The sequence below is a fragment of the Capricornis sumatraensis genome, chromosome 1 (assembly GCF_032405125.1).
Source record: "Capricornis sumatraensis isolate serow.1 chromosome 1, serow.2, whole genome shotgun sequence".
Classification (NCBI taxonomy): Eukaryota; Metazoa; Chordata; class Mammalia; order Artiodactyla; family Bovidae; genus Capricornis; species Capricornis sumatraensis.
Genome location: NC_091069.1, coordinates 233,238,760 through 233,250,009, shown reverse-complemented (window position 1 = coordinate 233,250,009; position 11,250 = coordinate 233,238,760). Strand labels below are relative to the sequence as shown.

The 11,250-nt window shown below is 39.0% G+C and overlaps 1 non-coding gene across 1 annotated transcript; it reads right to left on the bottom strand.

The window, feature by feature from the left end:
- Positions 1–10,884: 10,884 nt before the first annotated feature.
- On the bottom strand, positions 10,885–10,986 carry LOC138093703 (U6 spliceosomal RNA). The gene has a single exon (XR_011146134.1). It is a non-coding gene; the product is annotated as a U6 spliceosomal RNA (small nuclear RNA).
- Between the last annotated feature and the right edge of the window lie 264 nt (positions 10,987–11,250).

Genomic DNA, 11,250 nt, shown 5'->3' with positions numbered 1-11,250 from the left:
AGTCCCTGACCTAAGGCAGCATTAGCCTTCCTACCCTCTAACAGGGCATATGGGACTCCCTAGAGGTCTAAATTCTGGAGAGTGCCTTGGACTAGCACTTTCTAAACTGGTTATTTTTCATGGGCCCAGATGACATTATGACCTCTCTTACCAGTTGGAGTGAGATTTGGATTGTTTTATCCATGGGGATGCAAGCTGGACCAGGACAATCACAAGCTTGGGAGCCTCCTTCCTCTCCAATTGCACACATTTATGCCACGCTGGCTCAGTGCAGGATGATGACTGGCTGAGACCATTTCATTTCTTTCCTTGCAAAGCAGAGCAGCTGCACAGGAATTTGGCCTTTGGCCTTGGCCCCTTTGGCCTCATGCTTCCTCACTGCTGCTTTCTGGCATGCCAGGAGGGGGCAAACAGAAATGAGTGCCACCTGCAATCAGTACCCACATTGTTAATCATTCTGGGTAGTCAACTTCTCAAAGGCATTTATATTTGTGAAGAGATGTCAAAACCAGAAAAATCATACTTTGTTCATGTTCATGAGTTGTCTCAAGGCATTATTAACTACATACACCAGGCTTGGAAATACAATGAATGGTGAGATAAAATTTTCTACAACATGATTACACTTATTCATTGACTCACTCATTTATTCAAGAAACAGTTATTAAATACCTATGGTGTGCCAGATACTGTGCTAGGACATTGGCACTGTTATATTATTCATAATGCCTGTCATTAGCGATCATTCTCATACCCTGAATGTAAGGACAAATGAGGTGTGGACCAGTCAGACTCATCTTTAGTAAAACTAAAGGATAGGCTAGTTGCCATCCCTCCAACTATGTTTTGAAGGAAAATAAATCCTATTTCTTTTAGTAACTCAGCAGATTACATTTATTTCCAAATAAACCAATTGGATCTTTTCTAAAAGCATGCTTTTATTTTTAAATTGGCAAGCTAGAATGATCCAATGTCCAAATTTGTCATGTTTCCCTAAAAGGTCAGTTATCTTTCATGACTTGAAAACGTACCCTGAGTTATCATCCACTCTCTTCTCTTCCTTGCTCTTCCCACACACTAGGTAATGTACTGCCTCAGCTTCAAGAGGGCAAGAAGTTCTGTCTCTTTTGCTCCCAGTTAAATTCCCAGGGAAGGAATCTTCCCTGGTGGCTCAAAGGTTAAAGCGGCTGCCTCCAATGCGGGAGACCTGGGTTCGATCCTTGGGTCGGGAAGATCCCCTGGAGAAGGAAATGGTAACCCACTCCAGTATTCTTGCCTGGAGAATCCCATGGACGGAGAAGCCTGGTAGGTTACAGTCCACGGGGTCGCAAAGAGTCAGACACAACTGAGTGACTTCGCTTACTTACTTACTTAAATTCCCAGCAGCTAGAACTGTGGCTGGCACATAACAGGAGGTCAAAAATATTTGTTGAAAGCTGAATGAATTCAAGAACAGAAGGGTCTCATCCAGCCCTGAGGTTAGATTCTAAAGTCAGTATGTCAGGCAAAATTAGTGTGTAGCTAAATGAGCTTTTTTTTTTGGATGCACAGCTTGTGGGATCTTAGTTCCTGACTAGGAATTGAACCCCAGGCCATGGCAATGAAAACACTGAGTCCTAACCACTAGAGTGCCAGGAAATTCCTTAAATAAGCCTTTAAAATCTCCCTTTTTGTTTATTCATTCATTCTTTTTTTTTGGTCAGGTGGCATGCGGGAATCTTAGTTTCCCCACCAGGGATCCAACCCATACCCCCTGCATTGGAAGCACAGAGTCTTAACCACCAGACCACCAGGAAAGTCCCTAAATGAGCCTTTATAATCCTTTGAACTGCCAACACAAAACAATATATAGATATATGTTATCTCTAAGTTCCATGCATTTTCTTCCTGACTTTGGAACAGGTCACTGGTGTTCAGTCAAGCCTCTTGTGAAGTAGTTGGCTGTGATTCCCAGGGTCACAGTGCACACAAAGCTTACCTACAAACTCTTGGAGGCCCCGGGGGGAGCGATCAGCTTCCTAACTGGAGATTTAGCTCTTTCATCTCACACTTACGAGTGGATAAACCAGCATTATATCGGTAACTTTTCTCTTTCTCCATCTCCTGCCTGTTTTTTTTTTCTTTACCAAACTCCTAAACTTATAAATCAAATGTGAATATGATACTGTGAATCAACTGCACTCCAGTAAAAATTAAATATCCCCCCAAAATGTGAATTTTGTGAAAGCTGTATAGAAGGAGGGTGAACCAGGCTCCAGGACCACTGAACTCAGGCAGGATGGGTCTTCCTCCAAATTTGTCCTTCTAGAACTCAAAAAATGTGATAACTTTGCAGGCTCTTTTAGAGGGCTCAATCCTTGTATTAAGTTGGTGCAAAAGTAATTGCAGTTTTACATTGTTGAAATTTGCCATTTCATATTGGAATACATTCTTAAATAAATGTGGTTATGTTATACATCATTTTACTGTGTATTTCTTTCTTTTTGTTTATTTGCCAATGACTTATTACTAGCTGTTCATTTTATATTTATTTTAGACTATGGAAATTATGTTAGACAAAAACCAAATTTGAATGATTTTCTTATTCAAGTTCAAAATGAATCATAAAGTAGCAGAGACAAGTCACAACATCAACAACACATTTGGCTCAGGAACCACTAACATACAGTATTCAAGAACTTTTGCAAAGGAGACGAGAGCCTTGAAGATGAGGAACATAGTGACTGGCCATTGGAAATTGACAGCGACCAACTGAGAGGACCATCGAAGCTGATCCTCTTACAACTACATGAGAAATTGTCAAAGAACTTAGTGTCAACCATGCTACACAGTCATTCAGCATTTGAAGCAAATTTGAAAGGTGAAAAAGCTTGATAAGTTGGTGCCTCATGAGCTGACCACAAGTCAAAACGTCATCGTTTTGAAGAGTCATCTCTTATTCTACACAACAATAATGAACCGTTTCTCAATGGGATTGTGATGTGTGATGAAAAGTGGATCGTATACAATCAGCAATGACTACATCAGTGTTTGGACCAAGAAGAAGCTCCAAAGCACTTTCCAAAACCAAACCTGCACCCAAACAACAGTCATGGTCACTGTTTGGTGGTCTGCTGCCTGTCTGATCCACTACAGCTGTCTGAATCCCAGCTGAGAAGTATGCTCAGCAAATCGAAGAGATACACCAAAAGCTGCAACCCTTGCAAAATGGCACTGGTCAACAGAAAGGGCCCAGTTCTTCATGAAAATGCCCAACCAAATGTTGCACAACCAATGCTTCAAACGTTGAACAAATTGGGCCACGAGGTTTTGCTTCATCCTGCATACTCACCTGACCTCTCGCCAACCGACTACTACTTCTTCAAGCATCTAGACAACTTTTTGCAGGGAAAATGCTTCCACAACCTGCAGGAGATAGAAGATGCTTTCCAAGAAAGAGTTCATCAAATCCTGAAGCACAGATTTTTATGCTGCAGGAATGAGCAAACTTATTTCTCGTTGGCAAAAATGTGTTGATTTTATCATGGTTCCTATTTTGTTAATAAAGATGTGTTTGAGCCTAGTTATAATGACTTAAAATTTATGGTCCAAAACTGCAGTTATGTTTTCACCAACCTGATAAAAGGGCTACTACTTCTCCAGAATCAACAGACAACACCTTCTACTGAAAATTTTCCAGAAATGTTGATTTTCTCTTTAGCCAAAGTAAAGGCAACAACTTAAATCTTAAATGAGATTTTTCGTTCATAGCTTGCTATTATAAAGAAAAAGGATATTATGAGTATTTTTTAAAGGACTTCTTAAGTTATATGCATTTCCTTGACTATGTTGCTAAATGCATCTACTTACACAAGTTGCTGCTAAGTCGCTTCAGTAATGTGCGACTCTGTGCGACCCCATAGATGGCAGCCCACCAGGCTTCCCCGTCCCTGGGATTCTCCAGGCAAGAACACTGGAGTGGGTTGCCATTGCCTTCTCCGACACAAGTTAGATCAGTATAATCTTAAAAATTAAAATCAACAAAGGTGGTGAAATGGGAGATCTATTGTCTAAAAATAATCAAATACTCTGATCTTTCTACAGGAATCAAGAAAAAAATTAAAGATTTGATTGAAACTGGTCCTTGGTTAGTGAAGTTGTATTTGGCAGATAATGGCATAGATGGAAAGGGAAAAGAAGGAGAAAATGACTTGCTGGAATTCACTCAAATACTAACATGGTGAGTAGAAAACTAAAATTCTTTACTTGTTCACCTTCCAAAATGAGGTGCTTGGGTTAAATCATGGGGACAGTCATTTAATTACAGCTTGTTAGTGGTGCCAGGTGAGATTTTCAGCTGAGAGGAAAGCAGTGATCCATCTTGTCATTGGTACCTGATCTGTGGAAAGGCCTGAAATCATAAAAATGGCATGGCAGATAGTTATATGTTAGCCCTCAATGGGTCTTGAAGACCTCATTAGAAGCCCCATTTTAAGAAGTTGACAACTAAGGAAAGGCAAGAGGTATGACTTCCAGATTTTTCTTCTCTATGGTCAGGATATAATGTAAATCTAAGCAATGTGACATGAGGAAGAAAGGCAACCTACTCAAGAGTGAACATTCCTTTGTGTTTGATTACAAAGTTGTCCCAACCTACTTAAAAGGAGAGCTATTCTTGGAAGCTTCTAGAAAACAGAATATTTCCTTGCCCCTTTTACCTTCCCATCCTTGATTGTCTCCCTGTCCACTCTCCTGAAAATGCATACCCAGTAGGCCAAGCCATAAGTGAGCATGTGTAGCCCTGTGAGAAAGCTTTCTGGATTGGCTCTAGGCTACACCATCTTAGGACATCAGTATTTGTAGCATCTTGGGGCAATCAAGGGAAATAGAGCCTAGCCAAGATTTGGGGCTTGAGGGCTTGATTGAAGGCTATTTTTAAAAAATAATTATTTGTATATTTATTTATTTTTGTCTGCAGTCACTCTTAGTTGCTGTGCACAAGCTTCAATAGTTGTGATTTACAGGCTCTAGAGCTCAGTCTCAGTAGCTGTGGTGCAGGGGTTTAGTTGCCCCATGGGATGTTGGTTCCCAGACGAAGGAGCCAACCCACATCCACTGTGTTGGCAGGCTAATTCTTAACCACTGAACCAGCAGGGAAGTCCCTATTTATAAAGTAATAAATTCCTTCTCTAATGTATTTCCTTATTCAGGAAGGATGAGAAGATTTACAACTTGGATAACTTTGCTAGTATTGTTTATAGTAAATATATTAATAAACAGTTTTGTTAACCCATAATACAACACTAGATTTACTATATTGCTAATGTATTATCCTTTGAGTGTATTGCTAATATTTTGTTAAGCGTTTTTGCACTGGACTTCCCTGGCGCTCCAGTGGTTAAGAATCTGCCTGCCAATGCAGGAGACAACAGGTTCAATCCCTGGTCTGGGAAGATTCCGTGTGCTATGGGGCAGCTAAGCCCATGTGCCATAACTACTGAGCCCACACTCTAGGGCACGTGCTCCACAAAAAGAGAGGCCACCATGATGAGAAGCCCTTATGCTGCGGCAAAGACCAGCCCCTGCTCACCGCAACCAGAGAAAAGCCCATGCACAGCAATGAAAATATGTTTTTAATTAAAAAAAGAAAATAACTTTTGTATCTATGTTCATGAAGGATGTTAGTCTATACTTGTAACGTCTTCAGCTGGGATTGGGGATCAGGGTAATTCTGGCCTCACAGAATGAGTAGGAAGTGTTTCTTCCTCTTCTACTTAATGAAATAAGTTGTGTAGAATCGGCATTATTTCATCTCTAAATATTTGCTAGAATTCAATGATGAAGATATCTGGACTAAGAGTTTTCTTTATGGAAAGATATTTAAACTACAACTTCAATTGTTTAATCGACAGACTGCTCTTCTGGTTTGTTTTTGTTTTTTTTTGAGTAAAACTTTGTGTCTTTTCAAGAAATTTGTTCATGTCATTTAAGTTTTCAAATTTGTTGGTATCAAGTTATTCATATATTTTCTTATAATCTTTTTCATGTGGGATCTGTAGTGATATCTCTTCTTCCATGTTTGAAATTGTTTATTTGTTTTCTCCTTTCCAATTAATCTGATTGGAAATTTGTCAGTTTTATTGACCTTTACGAAAAACAACTTCTGGCTTTTTCTAATGTTAATCTTTATTTAATTTCCTTGAGTTATTCTTTTTAATTATTTATTTTATCCTGCTTACCTTGGGTATAATATGCTCTCCTCTCTTTCTAGTTTATTAAGGTACAAGTTTAAGTTATTGACTTTAAACCTTTTTAATTCAAATATAAATATTTGTATTAATGCTAAGTATACTCAATATGCCAGCAAATTTGGAATATTCAGCAGAGGCCACGGGACTGGAAAAGGTCAGTTTTCATTCCAATCCCAAAGAAAGGCAAGCCAAAGAATGCTCAAACTACTGCACAATTGCACTCATCTCACACGCTAGCAAAGTAATGCTCAAAATTCTGCAAGCAAGCCTTCAGCAATACGTGAACTGTGAACTTCCATATGTTCAAGCTGGATTTAGAAAAGGCAGAGGAACCAGAGATCAAATTGCCAACATCTGATGGATCATTGAAAAAGCAGGAGAGTCCCAGAAAAACATCTATTTCTGCTTTATTGACTATGCCAAAGCCTTTGACTGTGTGGATCATGATAAACTGTGGAAAATTCTGAGAGAGATGGGAATACCAGACCACCTGACCTGCCTCTTGAGAAATCTGTATGCAGGTCAGAAAGCAACAGTTAGAACTGGACATGGAACAACAGACTGGTTCCAAATAGGAAAAGGACTACATCAGGGCTGTATATTGTCACCCTGCTTATTTAACTTATATTCAGAGTACATCATGAGAAATGCTGGGCTGGATGAAGCACAAGCTGGAATCAAGATTGCCAGGAGAAATATCAATCACCTTAGATATGCAGATGACACCACCCTTATGGCAGAAAGTGAAGAAGAACTAAAGAGCCTCTTGATGAAAGTGAAAGAGGAGAGTGAAAAAGTTGGCTTAAAGCTCAACATTCAGAAAACGAAGATCATGGCATCTGGTCCCATCACTTCATGGGAAATAGATGGGGAAACAGTGGAAACAGTGGCTGACTTTATTTTTGGGGGCTCCAAAATCACTGCAGATAATGACTGCAGCCATGAAATTAAAAGACGGTTAACCCTTGGAAGGAAAGTTATGACCAACCTAGATAGCATATTAAAAAGCAGAGACATTACTTTGCCAACAAAGGTCCATCTAGTCAAGGCTATGGTTTTTCCTGTGGTCATGTATGGATGTGAGAGTTGCACCATAAAGAAAGCTGAGTGCCAAAGAATTGATGCTTTTGAACTGAGGTATGGGAGAAGACTCTTGAGAGTCCTTTCGGCTGCAAGAAGATCCAACCAGTCCATCCTAAAGGAGACCAATCTTGGGTGTTCATTGGAAGGACTATGTTGAGGCTGAAACTCCAATACTTTGGCCACCTGATGAGAAGAGCTGACTCATTTAAAAAGACCTTGATGCTGGGAAAGATTGAGGGTAGGAGGAGAAGGGGACAATGGAGGATGAGATGGTTGAATGGCATCACCGACTCAATGGACAAGTTTGGGTAAACTCCGGGAGTTGGTGATGGACAGGGGGGCCTGGCGTGCTGCAATTCATGGGGTCTCAATGAGTCGGACACAACTGAGGGACTGAACTGAACTGAAGTATTCTTTTGTTGCATCCTACAAATTTTGATATATTGTATCTTTATTGTCATTCAACTCAAGCTATTTTCTAATTGCCCTCTTGATTTCTTCTTTGATCTATGGATTATTTAGAAGAGTGCTGTTTAGTTTTCACATATTTGTTAAATTTTCATATATTTTTCTTTGGTGGATTTCTAAGTAAATTCTGCTGTGGGTGGAAAACATACCAGTTTTATGGCCCAACTGGTCAAAATTTGTGATCAATTTTAGTAAATTTTTCATGTGCACTTGAAAATAATGTGTACTCTGCTATTACTGGAGGAAAATATTCCATAAATGTCAGTTAGGTCAAGCTGGTCAGCAGTGTTGCTCAAGTGTTGTAATGTCTGCTATATCTTTACAAATTTTCTGTTAACTTGCTCTCTCAATTACTGAGATAGAGATAATTGTGATTTTTAAAATATCAATATATCAGCAAATTTGGAAAGCTCGGCAGTGGCCACAGGACTGAAAATGGTCAATTTTCATTCCAATCCCAAAGAAGGACAATGTCAAAGAATGTTCATACTACCATACAATTGTGCTCATTTCATATGCTAGCAAGGTTATTCTCAAAATCCTTCAAGCTAAGGTGGAGCAATATGTGAACCAAGAACTTCCAGATGTACAAGCTGGGTTTCAAAGTGGCAGAGGAATCAGAGATCAAATTGCCAACATTCCTTGGATCATTAAGAAGGCAAGGAAGTTCCAGAAAAAACATCTACTTCTGCCTCATTGAGTGTGATAAGCCTTTGACTGTGTGGATCACAACAAACTGGAGAATTCTTTAAGACATGGGAGTACCAGACCACCTTATCTGTCTTGTGAGAAACCTATATGTGGGTCAAGAAGGAACAGTTAGAACTGGACATGAAACAACTGACTGGTTTAAAATGGGAAAGGAGTATGATAAGGTTGTATATTGTCACCTTGTTCATTTAGCTTATTTGCAGAGAACATCATGCAAAATGTGAGTCTGGATGAATCACAAGGTGGAATCAAGATTGCTGGAAGAAATATCAACAATCTTAGATATGCAGATGATACACTTTAATGGTAGAAAGTGAAGAGGAACTAAAGAGCCTCTTGATGAGGCTGAAAGAGGACAGTGAAAAAGATGGCTTGAAGCTCAACATTAATAAAAGCTAAGATCTGGGCATCTGGTCCCATCACTTTATGGCAAACAGAAGGGAGAAAAGTGGAAACAGTGACAGATTTTTTTCTCTTGGGCTCCAAAATCACTGCAGATAGTGTCTGCAGCCACAAGATTAAAAGACACTTGTTCCTTGGAAGAAAAGCTGTGACAAACCTAGACAGTGTATTAAAAAGCAGAGACATCACTTTGCCAACAAGGGTCTATGTAGTTAAAGCTATGGTTTTTCCAGTAGTTATGTACGGATGTATGAGCTGGATCATAAAGGCTGAGCGCCAAAGAATTGATGCTTTTGAATTGTGGTTCTGGAGGACTCTTAAGAGTCCCTTGGACTTCAAGGAGGTCAGACCAGTCAATTCTCTAGGAAATCAACCCTGAATATTCATTGGAAAGACTGATGCTGAAGCTCCGGTACTTTGGCCACCCGATACACAGAGCTGATTCATTGGAAAAGCCCCTGATGCTGGGAAACATTGAAGGCAAAAGGAGAATAGAAGAGCAGAGGATAAGATGGTTAGATAGCATCACCGACTCAATGAACATGAATTTGAGCAAACTCCAGGAGATAGTGGAGGACAGAGGAGCCTAGCATGCTGCAGTCTATAAGATTGCAAAGAGTCGGACCTGACTTAGAGACTGAACAACAACAAATATCTCCTTGCGGTTTAATCAATTTTACTTTATGAACTTTGAAGCACTGTTATTAGGTGCCTGAACTTTCAGGGTTCTTAAGTCTCTTGCAGAATTGACCCTCATTATCATTATGAAATCCCTAGTAATATTTTTCTCTTATCTCTGGTCTTATTCCCATCTCTGAAATCTAACTTGACTAATATTAATATATCCACTCCAATCTTCTTTTGATTGATATTAGCATGATATATCAGAGAAGGCAATGGCACCCCACTCCAGTACTCTTGCCTGGAGAATCCCATGGGCAGAGGAGCCTGGTGGGCTGCAGTCCATGGGGTTGCTAAGAGTCGGACACGACTGAGCAACTTCACTTTCACTTTTCACTTTCATGCATTGGAGAAGGAAATGGCAACCCACTCCAGTGTTCTTGCCTGGAGAATCCCAGGGACGGGGGAGCCTGGTGGGCTGCCATCTATGGGGTCGCACAGAGTCGGACACGACTGAAGTGACTCAGCAGCAGCAGCAGCGTGATATATCTGTCTCTGTCCTTTTACTTTTTGCCTATCTATATTTTTAATCTAAATTCTTATAAACAACATAGGACTCTTAAAGTCCTCCAGGACCACAATTCAAAAGCATCAATTCTTTGGCGCTCAGCCTTCTTTATGATCCAGCTTTTACATCCGTACATAACTACTGGAAAAACCATAGCTTTAACTATATGGATGTTTGTTGGCAAAGTGATGTCTCTGCTTTTTAATACACTGTCTAGGTTTGTCACAGCTTTCCTTCCAAGAAACATTTTTTAAAAACCTATTTGGACAATCTCTGTCTTTTAACTGTTTTTTATCTAGACAACTATATTTAATATAATTATCAATATGACTAGATTTTAACATACAATCATGTTATTTGGGTTTTTTTTTCTCATTTTTTTTGTTCAATTTAAACTATGTTTTTGCCTGCTTTGGGGTTGAGTAATATTTATAATTCTATTTTTATCTCTTTTATTGTTTCATTAGCTATATTTTCTTTTTTAGTGGTTGCTCAAATGTTAACACTATTCATTTTAGTTTATCACAATTTACCTTCAAATAATATACGATTTCACTCATAGTTTAAGAATCTTACAACAGTACATTTCCATTCCCTCTCATTCTTTGTTTTACTGTTATCATATATTTTACTATTATAAATGTTATAAATCCCCAAACATATTATGATTATATTTGTTTTAAGCAGTTAATATTTTCTTAAAAAGAAGGGAAAGGCTTTTATACCTATTCACACATTTACCATTTCTAGTCTTCTTCATTCCTTTGGATGTATCCAAATTTCTCTCTAGTATCATTTTCCCTGTTTTTTAAACATTTTATGTATTTGTGCCTCATGTTTGTGCAGGGGCCATGCTAACCTCCATTGTTCCAATTTTAGTATATGTGTTGCCAAAGACAACACTAGTATCATTTTCCTTTTATCTGAAGGACTTTCTTTATAGATTTCTTATAGTTCTGACCTACTTGTGGTGACTTCTCTGAGTTTTAGTATGTGTGGTATGTTTGCCTTCATTTTTCAAGATGTTTTTCCTGGATATAGAATACTTGGCTGACAGTTAATACTTTCAAGATGTTGCTCCACTGTCTTCTGCTTGCATTGTTTCTGAAAAGAAGTCTGCAGTTACTTTTATCTTTTTTCTCTTGAACATAATTTGTCCTTTTCTTT